Source organism: Aquila chrysaetos, chromosome 16, assembly GCF_900496995.4.
Source record: "Aquila chrysaetos chrysaetos chromosome 16, bAquChr1.4, whole genome shotgun sequence".
NCBI lineage: Eukaryota > Metazoa > Chordata > Aves > Accipitriformes > Accipitridae > Aquila > Aquila chrysaetos.
This window is the reverse complement of record NC_044019.1, coordinates 13,442,159-13,458,196: the sequence shown is the minus strand read 5'-3', so window position 1 is coordinate 13,458,196 and position 16,038 is coordinate 13,442,159. Positions and strand designations below refer to the sequence as shown.

General features: G+C 42.1%; 1 protein-coding gene across 1 annotated transcript in view; it reads left to right on the top strand.

Annotated features, from left to right (window-relative positions):
- OSBPL5 (oxysterol binding protein like 5) overlaps positions 1 to 16,038 on the top strand; it is a 186,903-nt gene that overhangs the window by 21,792 nt on the left and 149,073 nt on the right. The gene's annotated exons all lie outside the window — the stretch shown is intronic.

The following is a 16,038-nucleotide window of genomic DNA, read 5'->3' as shown; positions in this document are numbered from 1 at the left end:
TCGTTTGCAAAAAGAAGGCATAACCTGGTTTTGAGGGTGGAGATACCAAAGTGCATGATGAGGCTCTGAGGTTGGAGCATGGTGGGCTGGGAAGGTGCTCCCCAGCCCTTTCTCTGGAGCACTAACCCATAGCTGTGCAGCTCATGGTGAACCAGTGCTTCCAGGGGGATGATGCAGGATGCAGCCTATGGCAAAGGTTGCTAGGGAGAGAGCTCTAAAAAGAAAATGTGCAGAGTCCCTGAGGACAGCTGAGAGCAATTCTTAAAGAGGTCAAACATGAATCTTGATGTTTGCCTTGGAAACCTGCTCTCATGAGCTGCTTTCATTCTGCGTCTGTATAGAAACAACCCAGCATGTTGGGGCCTCAGTTTGGTTCAGGCTGCCTCAATATCATGAGTGAAGAATAATCAGAAGATCCTGTCTCTTTAAAATAGAAAAGCCAGAAAATATTCTTGCTGAGCATTCTTGTTATCACAGAGGTTTACAATTTATGTGGTATTTGTCTTTTAACCCTGAAAAAAATGGGTGACTGCAAACTGTGTTCAGATGTGCAGATAAGCTCTGATATACTGAACGAATCCAATACTCAGGAAAAGCTCTCTGTGGCTTCCAATATATAATCTTGCCTAAGAAAAAAAAATCAGGCTTGTGCCCAGAATATGTATTTGGGGATTTATAGGAGGGAGATAATACTCTAGTTTGAAAGGGAAGCAGCGAAGTTTTGAGGGGCAATGTTTTTCTTCAGTGTCCAAACCAAGAGCTACAAGGGGACAACTCCCAGACCTGGCCCCATCTATTTAGCAAGAACTCATCAACTTAGGACCCAAGCACTAATTGATGCTGCTGATTGAAACAATTTACTTACGCAGTGGTGAACACACACGTACACCCCCTACCCCTTGTGACTAGACACTCAGATCTTCAGGTGGCCAGGAAAGAAGCATGTGGAGATCAGTACTCCTCTGCTCTGGAGCCATAGGGGGTGAGCACAGACACGCAGGCAGTTCTCTCATTTATTTTCAACTTTGTGGCAGTGTACTTAGCAGCTCTTAACACCTGGGCAAAGAGCTCAGACTTTGGCCACTGCAGAGAAGAAATGAAGGGAACCAATAGTGTAGCTATTCTTCAGTCCTCTTTTCTTTTTAAGCTATGCATGATTCATGGGTCACATTAGCATCCCTCCAACAGAAGGACATGGATCATTAATGTACCAGTCCAGAGGAGATGTGAGTGACAGCTTTCTGCTTTGATTACAAATCACATTGGTTTTGTTGCATAGGGCCAACCTTGTTTGTGGCTCTAGTCTGTGCAGCACTCCCCATTTACAAGTGAATTCTCCAGGCTCCAATGTGTTGTGCTAGATACACGTTCTTTATGAGGAAATCCTGCTGCTTCAGGAAAATGTGCACTGGTGAAAGCAGTCAGCATTGGGCCAGCATACAGAAAGAGTTACGGAGAGTGGCTTAACTTGTTGGCATGCTAGAGCAGGTCACACTAATGTAATTGCTAGTGCTGACCTTCTGCCTTTGGGCATGGAGCTCAGTGACTGTGTTAGTGTTGCAGTACTGCTGGCTGCCCTGGGTGGAGAGGATGCCTGTCTCCCGGCTCACCTTTTGTTCAGGTCAGACAAAAGCAGGCTGTGTGTCAAACTTGAAGAGCATCACAGACTTTAAATCATTTTTTTCACCCACTGTGTGTTGTCTTTGCAAAACAGTAGCTGCACAAGACATGAAGAACTGTTGCCTAAGGTGTCTGTTTTGACATTAAAAAGTTATAGATTAATAAATTAGTAAACAGGCCAGGGACAGGCAGACTGAAAATGCCAAGAAGTACCAGATAGATCGTTGGTGGAGCACAATGTGATCAAAGGTAAATTTATTTGAGATGGAGTATGCATATAGGAAAATCAGATGTTTCTACTGTTCTGAGTGGCTGTAAATTTGCACAGTATCCCCAACGTCTGGAGTTGTACATGCATGAGTGCTCAAGATCAGACCTCTTTGCTAAATGTGCTCTCTTTCTCAGTTAAGCTCCAGCCTATTCAGTAAGTTAATGCCCTGCCTAACACAGCCTGCTTGTCTTCCCAGCACATTCCCCTGAGAGTGAATAGGGGTGTCCTTCCCCCTGCAGTTGGGGGAACCTCGCTGTGTGCCCCTGTGCTCTGCGACTGGGGTTGCATGTGAGCGGAACTTGTAGTCCAGCCCCTTAAAGGGCTTCTGCCACAGTGAAATGCAAGTATTGTGCCCTGGAGTCACACCACAGCTGCATCTACAACTTGCCCTCAAGCAAAGATGAGATCACTGTCACTAATAATAAAATATTTTAATATAAATTTCCACCTTCATCTTTACTGCTCTTACACGGAGGATCTAGCTGTTTAAGTGTGACTTCCCCCCTCCTGCTAGTTAGCAATTTCAGGAAATCAAAATACGTGTTGGGAGAAGTGAAAGCTTACAGATTCGTGGCCATCTGGGACTCATCTCCTGCCCAGTCTCCAGAAAGATCGCACTTTTCAGGGTACTGCGTACCAGCAGCTGCAGTGTGCTTGGGTAGCATTTCTTGTGTGCTCACCATTTCTTGGCAACTAGCTTCCAAATATCTCACTTGACTCCTACACGTAGGTAAAAACAGCTGCAGAAAACCTAAGACTGGCTTGGTCTATTTTTGTCCCAGAAGGTGTCACTGAAGAGCCAGGAAAAGTGCAGGTTTAGTAATAGTCTTAACTAGGGTCTTAACTGCAGCCTCATGAAGTGGAGCCTGGAGAAGGTTAAAAGCAATTTGAAGCCAGAGATACCTGCAGCTACCTGAGGACTGAAAAGCTGGGGATTTTTGCATCAGAGAATGAATACCCTGAAATTTGCAATGCTGTGTTATTCCTCAGCTAAGTCATCTTATTGTCTGTGACAAAACTAAATGATTCTTGGGAGGTGGTGGGAAGAGGTTCATGAGTTTGGAAGTGCTTTTTTATAACATACCTTTAAAGGAATATGTTTACCTTCTTGCTCTTCACTTCATACCTGTTGTGTCAACATTACATTATAAAGCGCAACCATCGTGCTTTTTTTGCAAAGTCTATGTCTTTAGGCCTATTTGGAAAAGGTAGTTTGAGTTACTGTTTTAATAGTCTTTTCTCCAATTTTAAGTGTCTCATGAGACTTGATTTGATACATAAAGCAGAGACATTTAGGGTACCTGCCTCCATGATGGGTATTGGAAAGAAATTCATCATTAATGTAGCTAGAGTAGAAAACCGTCTCAAAAGGATATTAAATACTCTGCTTTAGGCCAGTTTCTTAACTACTGAAGACCAGGCTGTGATATGATGTGGGGGTAAGGTTATCCTACACCAGCCTACTGCATTTTGTTATTTCCTTCCCCAGAAACATCTGCTACTGTCTGAAGCAGGATAATGGAGTAGACTATTGCACCCATGTTGCCATTCCTGTGCTTAAAAGAGAGTAATTGGAGGGTCTTAAAAAAAAAAGAGATTTAGTTGATATGTTGAGCTATATAGCTGGTATATACCTAGCCAGTTCTCTGTTCTTCAGGGTACTGATGCTGCAGATCTTGTCCTTTTCTCTCACTTTCCAACAGCATGCCCTCAGCCAAGGCAGTTTATCTTGCCTATAATTTAATACACCACAGCTTTTTGACATGTTGTTAGCTCTCTGAAATAAAGAACAAAGGAGGGAGAGCCTTTAAGTTTTTCCCTGACTGACAGAGCTATGCTAGGTTCATTGCTCCAAAGGATTTCCAAGGTCTGAAGGAAGGAGTACAAAAAATAGGCCCAAATTCTCTAAAAAGTGTGTCATCTTACTTGATAAAAGCCGCTCAAAATTTCATTTAAGAGAAGATTGAAATACTTTTCCTAAACCACCTCAGCACAGCTGTGGGTACATTTAATGGCAGAAATAGCATAAACTCATAGGAATGTATAAGAAAAACTGTTATTGTTGTTTTAATAAAGAGAAAATAGGCTGGGAAAACCCATTTTTAACAACATAATAGAGTCTACACAGTGACATTCTGCTAAAAAGATATGTGGTCACAGTGAGGCAGTCCAGCAGAGGAGAGTTGCAGGTCTCAGTGCTGGAATTTTGCCATTTAATCTTTACTCTGGCAGATTAGCACAGAGATTACATAGCCTCTGTGCATTGTTATCCACAGAAATAAAAGCTATAAGAGTTTGTTCACTCATATTCCCCACTTTATTTATCCATTTTTTATTTCAGCCACTAATCTGCTAAGGATTTCAGCCTTTAGCTCAGGATTATCAGAATGGCATTGTGAGTGGATAACATCTGTTTCAGCTTTCATCCATCTAGAACACAAGCGTTAATCACTAGAAATGGAGTGTGAAATGAAAAGAAGAGTTAAATGCACATTTGATTCTGAACACTCTCAGAGAAAATGTCTTTTGGGATCTGACCAGATAGAGAGCTTCGTTGTGCTATAGCTGGGGTTGCCAGTGCAGCTTGCATGAAAAGCCAGTCATATTATCTGACAGAAATTCTCCTTCTTTCAGTTTGTTTTAAAGACACAATAAAACCTTGTTCTGTCTATTTTAGAAGAAATGTTAAAAACAACAAACCCGAAAACAGTGTGTCTGTTTAGTTCAGTTTGGTTGTGGTTATCAGAGTGTGGAGAAAAATAAAGCTTCTCTTTCCAGGTTTTCTGTGCCCCAGTTGCTATCTCCAGCCCTGAGTGGTTGCAACCTCATGTTGCAAATGGGTAGCTGTGGCCAGGCTCTCCTGGAGGAGGTGAAGAAAATATAGCGAAGACTAGGAACGCTCTTGGGCCAAGACACAATGGGCTGACTTAATAGGTCTTTTCCATCCAGAGTTTCTAGATTTTCACAGATCTTGGCTAGATTTGGTGAGGAACTGTGTTGATTCTTCTTACTGGTCTGGCATGCCTCATGGTAGCTGAACTCAAATTAATTTTTAAGTCATTTTAAGAACAATCACCAGCCCTGCCTGCGCGGGAGCAATAGGCATGAGGTACCATGAGACTGCTTAATTTTCTCTCCAAATTCAGTTGCTATTGTATATTTAAATCTTTTTTAGTGAACTTCATCCATCTCTAGTTTGCCCTTCCACCACACTTCCTCCTTTTGTCTGGTAAAGATTTGCCTTCCTAGCTAGAAATATGAGACTCAAAAAGCAGCACTGTTGGAAGGAATGTACAGTCAGTAAATCAGTGTTTACGTGGTGTCAGTCAAACAGCTACTGCAGAGAGCCGTCCTGTTTCTTCAAGGAGGTTTGTGAAGGGCCATGAGTTTTACTCCTGTAAGCAAATTTTTGCAGAGTTAAGACCCTCACTTTGGGTGCTTTCTTGGGCTTGTGACTGACCGTGTGTACTTCTCTGACAGTTGCATGGGGAATATTTACAGCACAATGGGCTAAATTTGCTCTGTTTTCTGAGGATTTATGGATACCAGGTACTTTCTCTGCACTGAAAAACCTGTTGGGTGTTGTGGTGGCTCTGGAAAACTGGAGGTGGAAGACAACTATATTAAAACCTAGCTGGTGGTATGTGTTTTGTATGTATGCCCTTTTGTAGAGGTGATTTCCAGCTTTGCTTCTTATGTCATGAGATGCTTAGAAAACCGGCAGTAATTATTCTCTGAAACTTTCAGAGAAGGCTTCTCAGAGAATTCCTCCAAACCCACAGAATATAATTCATCCAGAGCAGTCAATACTACCTACTTCTGTCATTTTAAAACCTCTTTTTTCATCCACAGACAGTTAACTGAGTTTGTCAAGGTGTAAATTCTGTGCAGTGCAATGAAATCAGCAGACTACCTGCCCCTGTTTCCTTTATCACTCCTCCCCCTTGTTGTACTTCGAGATAAACTGTTCTTAGCATCTTAAGGTCTAGAAGTCCCTGAAGAAAGCCATTGCAGCTCATGAAAAACACCCTAACAACCCTTGCCCACCCATCAGGTCAATGCTACACCTTGGGGGGGGGGGGGCAGTGGGGTGCGCACTGGAAATGCCCTGTTTCCAGAGCCTAAGAGGGTTGTCTCTCTCAGAACAAGAGAACCATATTAACAAGAGTATTATTTCTCTAGCATTTGAAAGCTGAGCCTACTTCTAACTTCTTCCAGAAAAATGACTTCATTTGGTGCCCTCCCCCCAACTTCCTTGCAGTTTCACTGTAGGTAGACTTAAATATATTGGTTTCATGAGCAGCCAAGCTCTGTATTCTGGGAAGCATTTCCACAGGCCCACGTCCTTTGGACCTTTGATTTCCTTGTGTGCTTTGTTGAGAAGTGAAATAGTTAATGTTTACTGGCATTACAGTTACAATACTTGTCAGCTGAGTTGGCATCCCTTCAAGTGAAGGTGAATATCATGCAGCAGAGCCATCAGTTCAGTCTCTTTTCCAACTTGGCTTATCGACATGGGGTAGTTATAATAGAAAGGGAAAGGGAAAGACTTTCAACCTCTGTAATTAAACCAGCAGTAGTTCCCAGGAGGACACTTTGTGTCTAAAATCAAGGCCTGCCCTTTTTACTTTATATTGCTGCATTAATTCTTTAAGCTATCCTGACAAAATCCATTCTTCACCTAAAATCAGAATGTCCACCCTGGTCTAACACGAGCCATTTAATTAGACCAGTATAACCAGGGAAAAAAAATCTGCATAGACAAGCTCACAGGTATCTATTTATATTCATTTTGTGTTTAGAAAGGTCCATTCCCATTTTAACAGAACAGAATTTTCTTTTACGAGTGAGCTGAGAGTCTGCCAAGCAACTGCCAGACATCAAATCCTATGTGTTTTCTGGAGCAGATGCCATTTACCTGTGCTTTGAGTAAGAATTGAGAGTCTGCTCCCTCCCCAGAGAGTGTTCTCCTACCTTTCCACCCGCAGTCTCCCTCTACCAAGCACACTGCTCCCATACCAAGCAAGCTTTTCTTTCTGTTAGAAAAAAGAGAGGAGAGGGGAAGAGAAGTTATTGCCAGTTTGTGGCCTTATGCTTTTAGGGTTATGTTATTTAGGGTATATCTTACTGGCTGTCTTATAAAAAAGGCATAGAAAGACCTTTATTAGGTTTTTTTCTAGGCAGGCAACAGCCTAAAGACAGAAATAGAGACACCGTCTGTGACTGATTTGTCTCTTCTCTAAAGGTAACTTTTCTTCTTTGCAGGTCCTTTTAGTTTTGGAAAATAACATCTTCAATTCTAAAAACTCATTGGTATTTTTTGCATTTTTTAAGGGAAAAATCTAATGAACCCACAGGAAAGCAATAGAGAAGAACAAGTCAGTGACTGTTTCTCTCTACAAGTGATAAAGTGCACTACTGAACGGAAAGAAAATGTTATTTATATCAGAATAGGAGTAATTGCAGTTCTAGACATGGTAGGTAAGACATCCATTTACGTCAAGAGTTTAAAATGTAAGTAAACAAAGTCTGTGGGAAAGGCTCCACCCTGCAGATGGTGAACTGTGAGCGGGTAAAAGGTTCGCAGAGACATTCAGTAGCAAAGGCCAGAACTGGGACCTGGTCTGAAGAGGACAATTTTTTCCTCACCAGACTCTCTTTCCTTTGGGCTCTATGCTTTGTACCAGCTCACAGAGTAGGCTTTTTGAAACTATTTAGTATTCATCACAGATTAATTTTGTGAAAAGTAACATCTGTTCAGGGAGAAACTGTGTGTACATGTATAAGCAGGTTTCTAAGACACATATTTGAGAGAAGAAGAGAAAACAGTTTTCCTCAAATATCCCTAAAATTTACCAACCCATTCAACATAATCCAGCGACCCAACCTCAGAGCAATCTTCTCAGGTAAAGAAAAAGAATACATAATGATCTCCAAACCCGCAGCTCACATCAAATGGCATTGCTCCATTCTAGATCTAGTCCATTATGTTTTTGCTGCCTGGTAAAAAGAATTTCCCACCACTGGCAAGTGGAATTTTTCAAAACCAATCTATATGCTGGACTTCACTCTGGCTTTAACCAGCAGAGCCTTGTATCCGTGCTGCTGCTAATACTGGCCTCCTATGAGCTTCCTGACTGAGTCCAGAACTGCTGAATTTCATCTGGTTTTGCTGGAAATTTTGACAGAGTTGTGGGGAGCATAGAGTTTTGCTGCAGAACCACAAGCTGGTTAAGATGCTTGGCACAGCACTCATGAAAATAAGCTGAATTTTAAGGTTTTAATATGACCCCACACCCTGGAAGCTTCATCTGGATTCTGCTCTGCTTTTAAAAAAAACCTCTTTTGCCAAGGGTTACTTAAGGTACTTTTGCAAAGTACTACAAAGTTAGCTCTCCGTGCTCAAATGCAATTATTTGACTCCCCCTGAGATCAGCTAAAGAGAATATTTTATTCTCCTCTTTATTCTACTCTCTCCTTTGTACCCAAGGACCTGATGGGAAGCACGACAAGGATTAAATGCATGTCATGGAGTCCCAGAGGATCTCTTGTTCTGGGTAGTAAGAGATCATTGATGGTCTTGAACTCTGGTTTCATTCAAATATGCCTGATGAACATTACTCCTCTAGTCCTGTAGTCATACAAATATAAATATGAATAATAACACTTTAACCTAACACATTAATATATTTCTAGGTCTATGTAACCACAGATAGCATTCGTTGTTCAAAACTATGGTATGTTTTTCACTGACTGACTTTTTAGAAAGACATCTGTTCTTAGAAGTTGGTCTTACTTTTAATGCCTGTATCTTTACTGTGAGAGTTCAAAGTGGCTGGCTCCTACATTTAACATGGTTCATCTTCAAAACAGAGCATAAAAACACCATATGATAGTGGTGGATTGAAGAAAGCAGCCTTTGGCTTGCACCCAGTGGAGGTCTGGGTGGAATATGGGGCTGCGGTGCTCCGGCTGTGGGTTCTGCTTCCAGCAGTGCCTCATGTGGGCTAGCTGCCCCGCTAGCTGCACAGCCCGTAGGTGTGAAGTGCGGATGAGTAGCCCAACCCTCACTGCCAGGTAGTAATAGAGGGAGCCTATGATAGAAGGGCTAAGCAATGTTCTCCAGGGCTTGTACAAACCCAAGGAGCTATTAACAGTCAGCAGATAAGGTGACATGTTATCCTAAAAATCTGTCTCTTTGCATTCAGCAGTATTTTTTTCCACCCGTATCTCTTTCTTCAGTCAGCAGCCTGCTTATATCTCAGATGTGTCACTCTCTTTTTTCAGACAGATCAGCAATGTGGTTTTGAGGTAAATCTCCGGATCGTCTTTATTTACTGCTCTTTGATTCATAGCCAGAGCAGTCTCAGAGTACATGAACCTGGACCTCCTTCCAGTGAAACAACATGGGAGGATGTACTTTAGGAGCATACCTAATTCACTGTAGCTGCTGACAGATGCTGACTTGATGGGAGCAGACTAAAGCTAGTCCAAAGCCAGCTCTCTGAAATGCAAATAGTGTGGATGTTGCATCCACACTATCAATTTCTTCACCCTCCAGATCTGCTCCTGCTTGCTAGCGTAGCAACAGCATGAGAAAGCCACATACCACAGCAAGCCTGATTTTACTGTATGAGAGGATCAGGAGACATAATATATGGCAGTGGAACAATAAAGTTCATCGGGGCTGAAAACAGCTGGGACATTAATAATTTTATTTGCAAAATGATGGAGCAAATATCTACAGTTTTCTGTGGTCACCATCATACTTCCCAAGCTATTATTCCACTATTTCAAAACTCAAATAGTAGCTAAATCCAGCCATCCTCTGTGAGACTACCTTTGTGTTTGGACTTCAATAGCACAGATCTTATCAGTGGCTGGGATCAAATCAGGTCCTCTATGGCATAAAGAGATGGACATTTTGCTCTGGAACAAACATTTGTGTGTTGCCCTTTTAGGCTGTAAATCAGAGTATCATCTTTGATAGTGTTAGGTCTGTTCTGGGGAAACAGATTTTTTTCTTCCAGGCTTCCCTCTTTTGTGTTTTACTTCTGCAGTTGTAATTTGTGACAGAAGCACTGGACAGGTCTCCCTGCTTGAAGCAAAAGGAGGACAAAATACTGGCATCCCTCTGAGCAGACAAATTAGTAAGCCAGCTGCCCTTCAGCAGTAGCAGAAAATATTATTGTACTTTCTCTTCCTGATCTCTTTCAAGCCCCTGTGGCACGTGCAGGTGTCCTGTTCATGGGAGGCATCAGCAATAACAAAGAATCCTTAAAATGAATTGCAACAGTCAAGGAGACTTTTTTTGCTTGATCACGGATAGAGACAGAAGATGGATTTCAGAGAGCAGAGCAAGAAAGAAGCTGTGAGACATTCCATAATTTATCAGAGATGAGCTGGCTGCAAGAGTGAGTCAAGAGTCAGGCAAAATAAAAGGGGTCAAGTGTGAGAACAAAAACATCCTGTAATGTTTGGAAGCAGCTGCAAGCTTGGGAATATGATATAGTGTTATTACTAAGCTACTAATAGATCAGATTTGTGACTCTCTGGCCTGACTTCCAGATCAATAGCATATGTCGGGTGTCAGGAGCTAGATTCAGTCATCTGTAAGTCAAAATGCCCCTCTCTGGAGAGAATGAAGTCATGAACAAAGCAGAACTAAGTTGTGACTTTCTGTCTGCCTAGATCCAGATCTGTCTATGGACAGAGTATCAATAGTCAATAAATAAATAGAAACGTGTAGAGAGATTGGTACCGGCCTATATGAAGATCTCTGTGTCTGTATCTATGAGTTTGATAATCAAACCCTTTCTAGAGAGATACGTGTTTATGTTTCTTCTCACTGTAATGTTTCCTGTATGACAACAGCACTCAGTCCAGACTGATTAAACTTGTTGGCATTTGTTCCAAAGTTTAGCTGGGGCAGGAAGAAAAATAAACTAAAAAAACCTGGCTGTTTATAAAGTTTGACTTCATATGGACATTTCCCATTAGCTGTTGAGGAAACCTGTGATCATTCAGAAACATGTCAGCTATCCATACTGATGTAGATGTTCCAATCTTATCCAGCTATGCAAAAAGTTCATTTAGATATATATTTGTATGCATATATTTGCATATACATGTATGTTTTAGTTTTATCCTTCAAGGCTTCATAACAGCTAGCTTGCTTTGCAATTAGCTTGAAATATGACCAAGAACAAGGGCTATTGGAATGTTTTTGAATAGCAAATTGGTTTCATGTCATGTCTTCTCAAGCGCTTTGAAATCTAGCCCAGATTTCACTGGACAATTTGTCAGATCATGGATATCTTGGCTGCTTTCCAGCCTGCTGCTAGCTGCAGAAGGAACCTTGCTCACCAGATCAGCTCAGTGTGTTGGGCTGCCATCTGAGAGGAGACTTGCAGTTAGTTACTAGCTAGGCCTGCAGGAGCAAATCAATGGCAACCAAACTCTTTGATCTATTTTTCACGCCAAAGCCATAATGGCAGCATTCAGCTTAATTTGTTATCTTAGACACTTAGAGGAAAACAAAATAGGCTCATGGTGCTGGATGTGAACAGCCTTCAGATAAGCAATAAGAAATTAGGACCTTGGGTAGTCACAACTAAACCTCATTTGACTCCAGCTGTAGCAAGACCAAGGTGTGTGGAAGAACAGTCTTAGCTCCCAGCACAGACCTAAATCTAGGACTCCTGAGGGTGAGCCCCCTTGAAACAGAAGTTTATGTTAGTGAGGGTGCAGGGTAGGGAAGGTGATATCTGCTCAAGAAGTCTTGTTTAATATAAGATATCTGAGATCATGAAAGACCTCTCTGGGATGAGATCTGGGTAGAAGTAGTTGAAATGACACTGTATTTAGACTCCTGAAAAACACCCTTGGGGTTAAGGTTATAGAAGGCAGAGCACCATCCAAGCATAAGACAGGTCCTATAGAGAAAATGAAGCAGGTGAGGACATCTGTCATCTTTTATCTTGTTACTGGCAGGTCTTCAAAATGGCCTCCGAAGCCTCTGCTGCATCTATTGCTGGAGTATCTTTCCTGAAAGCTCAAACCCTTTCTTACAGGACCATCAGAGTGGCTCGTGAGACCTTTGGAGGCTTAGTCCACTGGGTGAAATTCCTAGCCAGATAACCTCTTTACTGTAACCCAAAGCCCAAACCCGGGCATTTGAAAATCTTCTGACCACAACATGTGGGTAAAGAAAGACCCTCAGATTGTTTACTTACCCCATCTTCTGTAGTACTGTTCCAGGCAGGGAGCATGGCGCTCACATGATCAACATCCATCATTCACACAAAATGTCTCCTAAGCTGAATTGAAGGCAGTCCGTAGGGACTATTGCAGGTAGAAAACAACACAGCAGAAACAGAGATGAAATACAGAGCAGCAGGTTCTAAACAAGATCTTAGAACTGTGTTATCTACCCATCTCAGCAGCAGACTGACAAGAAGAAGGACAGGAGCTGGCCTGTGTTACTGTATGGTGAATATATTAGCCAGGAGAAAAGTTCTCGCTAGCAAAACACTCATGAAAAATTACCTCTGCTAACAGAGGAAAAAAACCCAACCAGAAACATCATCTCAGCAGGGAACACACACTAACAGACAGGAGCTGCTAAAGTAAGCAGAAGCGCCATCTGAAGTATCAAAACACAGTGGCATTCTGCTCCTTTTGATGCTTGCCCACTGCCAGCTGTGAAGCCTTCATGCTGCTGCTTTTATGCTCTGCAATGTGACATGATACTCTTTGCAGAGCTGATACTCACTGTATCTGTTACTCACCGTGCAGCCTCCTGTGTAGATCCCCAACTTTCACCAGTCATCAGTTGCTGAAAATTTTCCTCTGTCTTTTGCCACAAGAGGACTCCAATCTCCAGTGGCTCCCAGGGAGATGTTTGTGGGTTTTTTCCTAACTAAATTCCCCAGAGACCTGTTCTAGCAACCTTGCAATTAGGAACCTGGTTTAGCAGCAGCTCTCGTTTTTAAAAATGTAAAATGAGCAAACATGTTTAGCTGTGGACTTACTTTTCAGAGCTCTAAACAGACAGACTACTATTTATTAACATGAAACTCCAGCTATGGCATTAAATATTTTTGCTAAGGAACTTTGCACTGGAAAATGCGTGTGGGTAAAAGTGATCTTTTTCTTATCATTAATTGTATGCAGCTGTGCTGAAGCTTATGGCTAATGATAAAGACCTGTGTTTAATAACTTCTTTTTTAACTCATTTCTTTTAAAGCTTCCTGCTTCTTGTCTCGCTATGTGCCATGAGCTTAAGGGCAAGTATCTTGCAATGCTAACAACCATTCATATGATGTCTGATTAATGTGGTTATGGCTGTAGAGACAGTGTACTAATTACAATGATAGGAATATGATTGTTCCTCTCAATTTCCATTTTAATAGAGGCCAATAAATATATCTGATGGTTTTTATGGTATTTAATAAACTTTCTAGTCATAAACAGGAGCTTGTAGAACTATTGTAGATATGTTGTAAGATATAGGAAAGCATAAAATTCAAGTCTTGTGGACACTGCAAAATGAGTATGTATTTGCTTTTCACATAGGTGGGGTCTGATCTCTGTTGGAGAGAAGAGGAGCTCAGCAGTTAGCAAAAGGTGAAGGATGCAAAAAGGAAGATGCAGGGGAAAGTGCTGCAATAATTTCCTAGAGTAAACAGCAGACTGCTGACTTGAAATAACTGAGTGATCTGTCTGTTGCTGCAGCTCACCTCCCTGTCTGCCTTTATCACAATTTCTAAACAGCACTGGTACTGTGTTGTTGCACATCTCCTAGGGTTGTCATAAAAATACATTAGATATTGTTTTTAAGTGCCCTGACTATTAAGCTTTCTGGGTTGCATTATTGGATTGTAAGGACTGGGGTAACACAACTGAATCACTCTGACTTCACTCTCCCAGCACTACAATTACAGCTTATTGTGCTTTGCTGTTTTTGTTACCCTTGCTTATGATAGAGTTCACACCAGTTTACAAGCCCTCTTAGGACAAGAGTTACATTGCTGTGGTGAGAAAGGTTAAGTGTTGCAAACACTGGCAAATGCCCAAAGAAAATATCACAGCTGCAGACCCCCTAAAAGGAAGGCTGGTTTCTTGCAAAGGAGAATGGAAGACAAAAGGGACCTCAGCCCTAACTGCCAGGTACATCCGTCAGCTTTTGTCAAAGGGATATGTCATATCTGGGGGACACTGATGAATTAGCTTTAAGCTAGGGAGCTCAGATGATAGTGTTAGGACAGAAGCTGGTGCACACAGCAAACCTCACCCCAAATGCAGGGTTAGGTCATGAGGGCTGTACTCCACAGCTACCTCATTAGGGTTTTACAGGCAGCTCAGGTATATCTGCAGGACCTGCAGACGGTGCAGGCAAGGTAATCATAACCCGCAGAGCCCGAGCAAATGTGTTGTCTTCTGAATGCCTGTTAACAGAACAGACACTAGAGGGCTGTGGAAAATAGTCTTTAAAAATATTAAGTGTTTGCATGGTTCAGTTTCCTCACTTTTCTGTAGGGGATTTATAAGGGGGAGAACTGGCTCAGGTCCTGACTTTGACAGACAGACAGGGAAGTGATGGATGTTGCTCTTGTCTAACTGAGAGTCAGAGAACCTATCATCTGGTGCAAGGTCTGAAGACACAGCAAATCCAATTTCAGTGCTCCCTGGACCACATCAGAAATGCCATGGCTACATGATGCAAAGCATCAGTCTGATGTAAATTTTCTCTGATGGTCCAGTTTTACTTACAAAATATTGACATTTTAACTGGCAAGCCTTTTGCTCTGTGTATCCACATCACTAATGTCATATGTGCTGTCCTAGAGGACATAGGAAAACATATTATTCTTTATCAGGGTCTGTAACTGTTATGACAAGGATGTTTGTGAATGCTCATTTTTTTATCAAATGAGCTCTGTGTGGTGATGTGGCAGTGAACAGACGAAATATTAATAATCATGGAATGATTGCCCGAGAAGAAAATAGTTTAGTAGAAAACTTTAGCCAAAACACTTTTAAAAGGGTTTTAAAAATTTTTAAAACAGAAGTCCTTGGGAAGTGGACTCTGAGACCCACTGTGAATTGTGTAGGGCTGCTAGAAACCCTAGATCTCTGTACCAAAGTAGCCAAGGAGCCACTTCTGTTGCCACAGCTGGACAAAGCCAGTCTGGACACAGACAGCAGGATCAACGTCAAGCCTATATGGTTTAGGGAAAAAGCCATTTGAACCAGGCAAGGTGCTGGCAAACTACCTGGCTGCATTTGAGTGAGTCAACCCTAAAAGCAGAAGGGTGAAGGGAGTGGAAGGCACAGAGAGAAGCCTGGTGTGGCCTGGAGCAGATGGGGCAGGACGCAGCAGGGAGATACACTATGAGCCAGGGTAAGTTGATTCTGCCTTCAACACAGCGGCTCTGCCTGGCAGTGCCCTGAGCCAGGGTGACGAGAGGCCTTGGCTCATGCTTGTTCTGGCATCTCCATGCAGTGTCCTGCCCCATTGCACAGTACAGGCTTGCTGTAAGGGTAAAATTTTGGTGAGGATTAAGTCAAAATCCCAACCGACTTGAAGGCAGCTGGAATCATGACAAGTCTCCACACCTTGCAGATGATGGCAGAAATCACTACAAATACAGGTGAATTTAATAACTACTTGCCTATGCAAGTGATTCAAGGGCTTATTTAATGGTTAAAGAAGGACCATTGTGGCTCTTGAATAGTAGGGATGGCTTAGGCTGTGGGATCTGTTCATAGTCTAGTTTATGATCTGTTTATAGTCCTGTTTTGTACTAGAACTTCTAGGAAAGAGCAAAAATAGATGGTGAATTTTCTCTCCAGTACCATGCTGTACTCCTAGCTAGGTATAGTGCATATTGCTCTATGTCCCACCAAGCTCATTAGAAGAAAATCAGCTATCTCTACTGGCTAAGGTTAGGTACGTGGATATAAGCAATGCAGGGTGAAGCCTTGTAGTGCATGGATGGGCCGTAGCTGGCTGGAGGCAGTGAGTGAGAGAAATTATGTCCTGGTCCAAGCTGAGCTTGCAGCTTTGAATGAATTCAGGATTTTTCTCCTGGATCTGGGAGACCTTTTCAATTAATGAGTTGTTGCTCTTTAGAGTTGAAAGC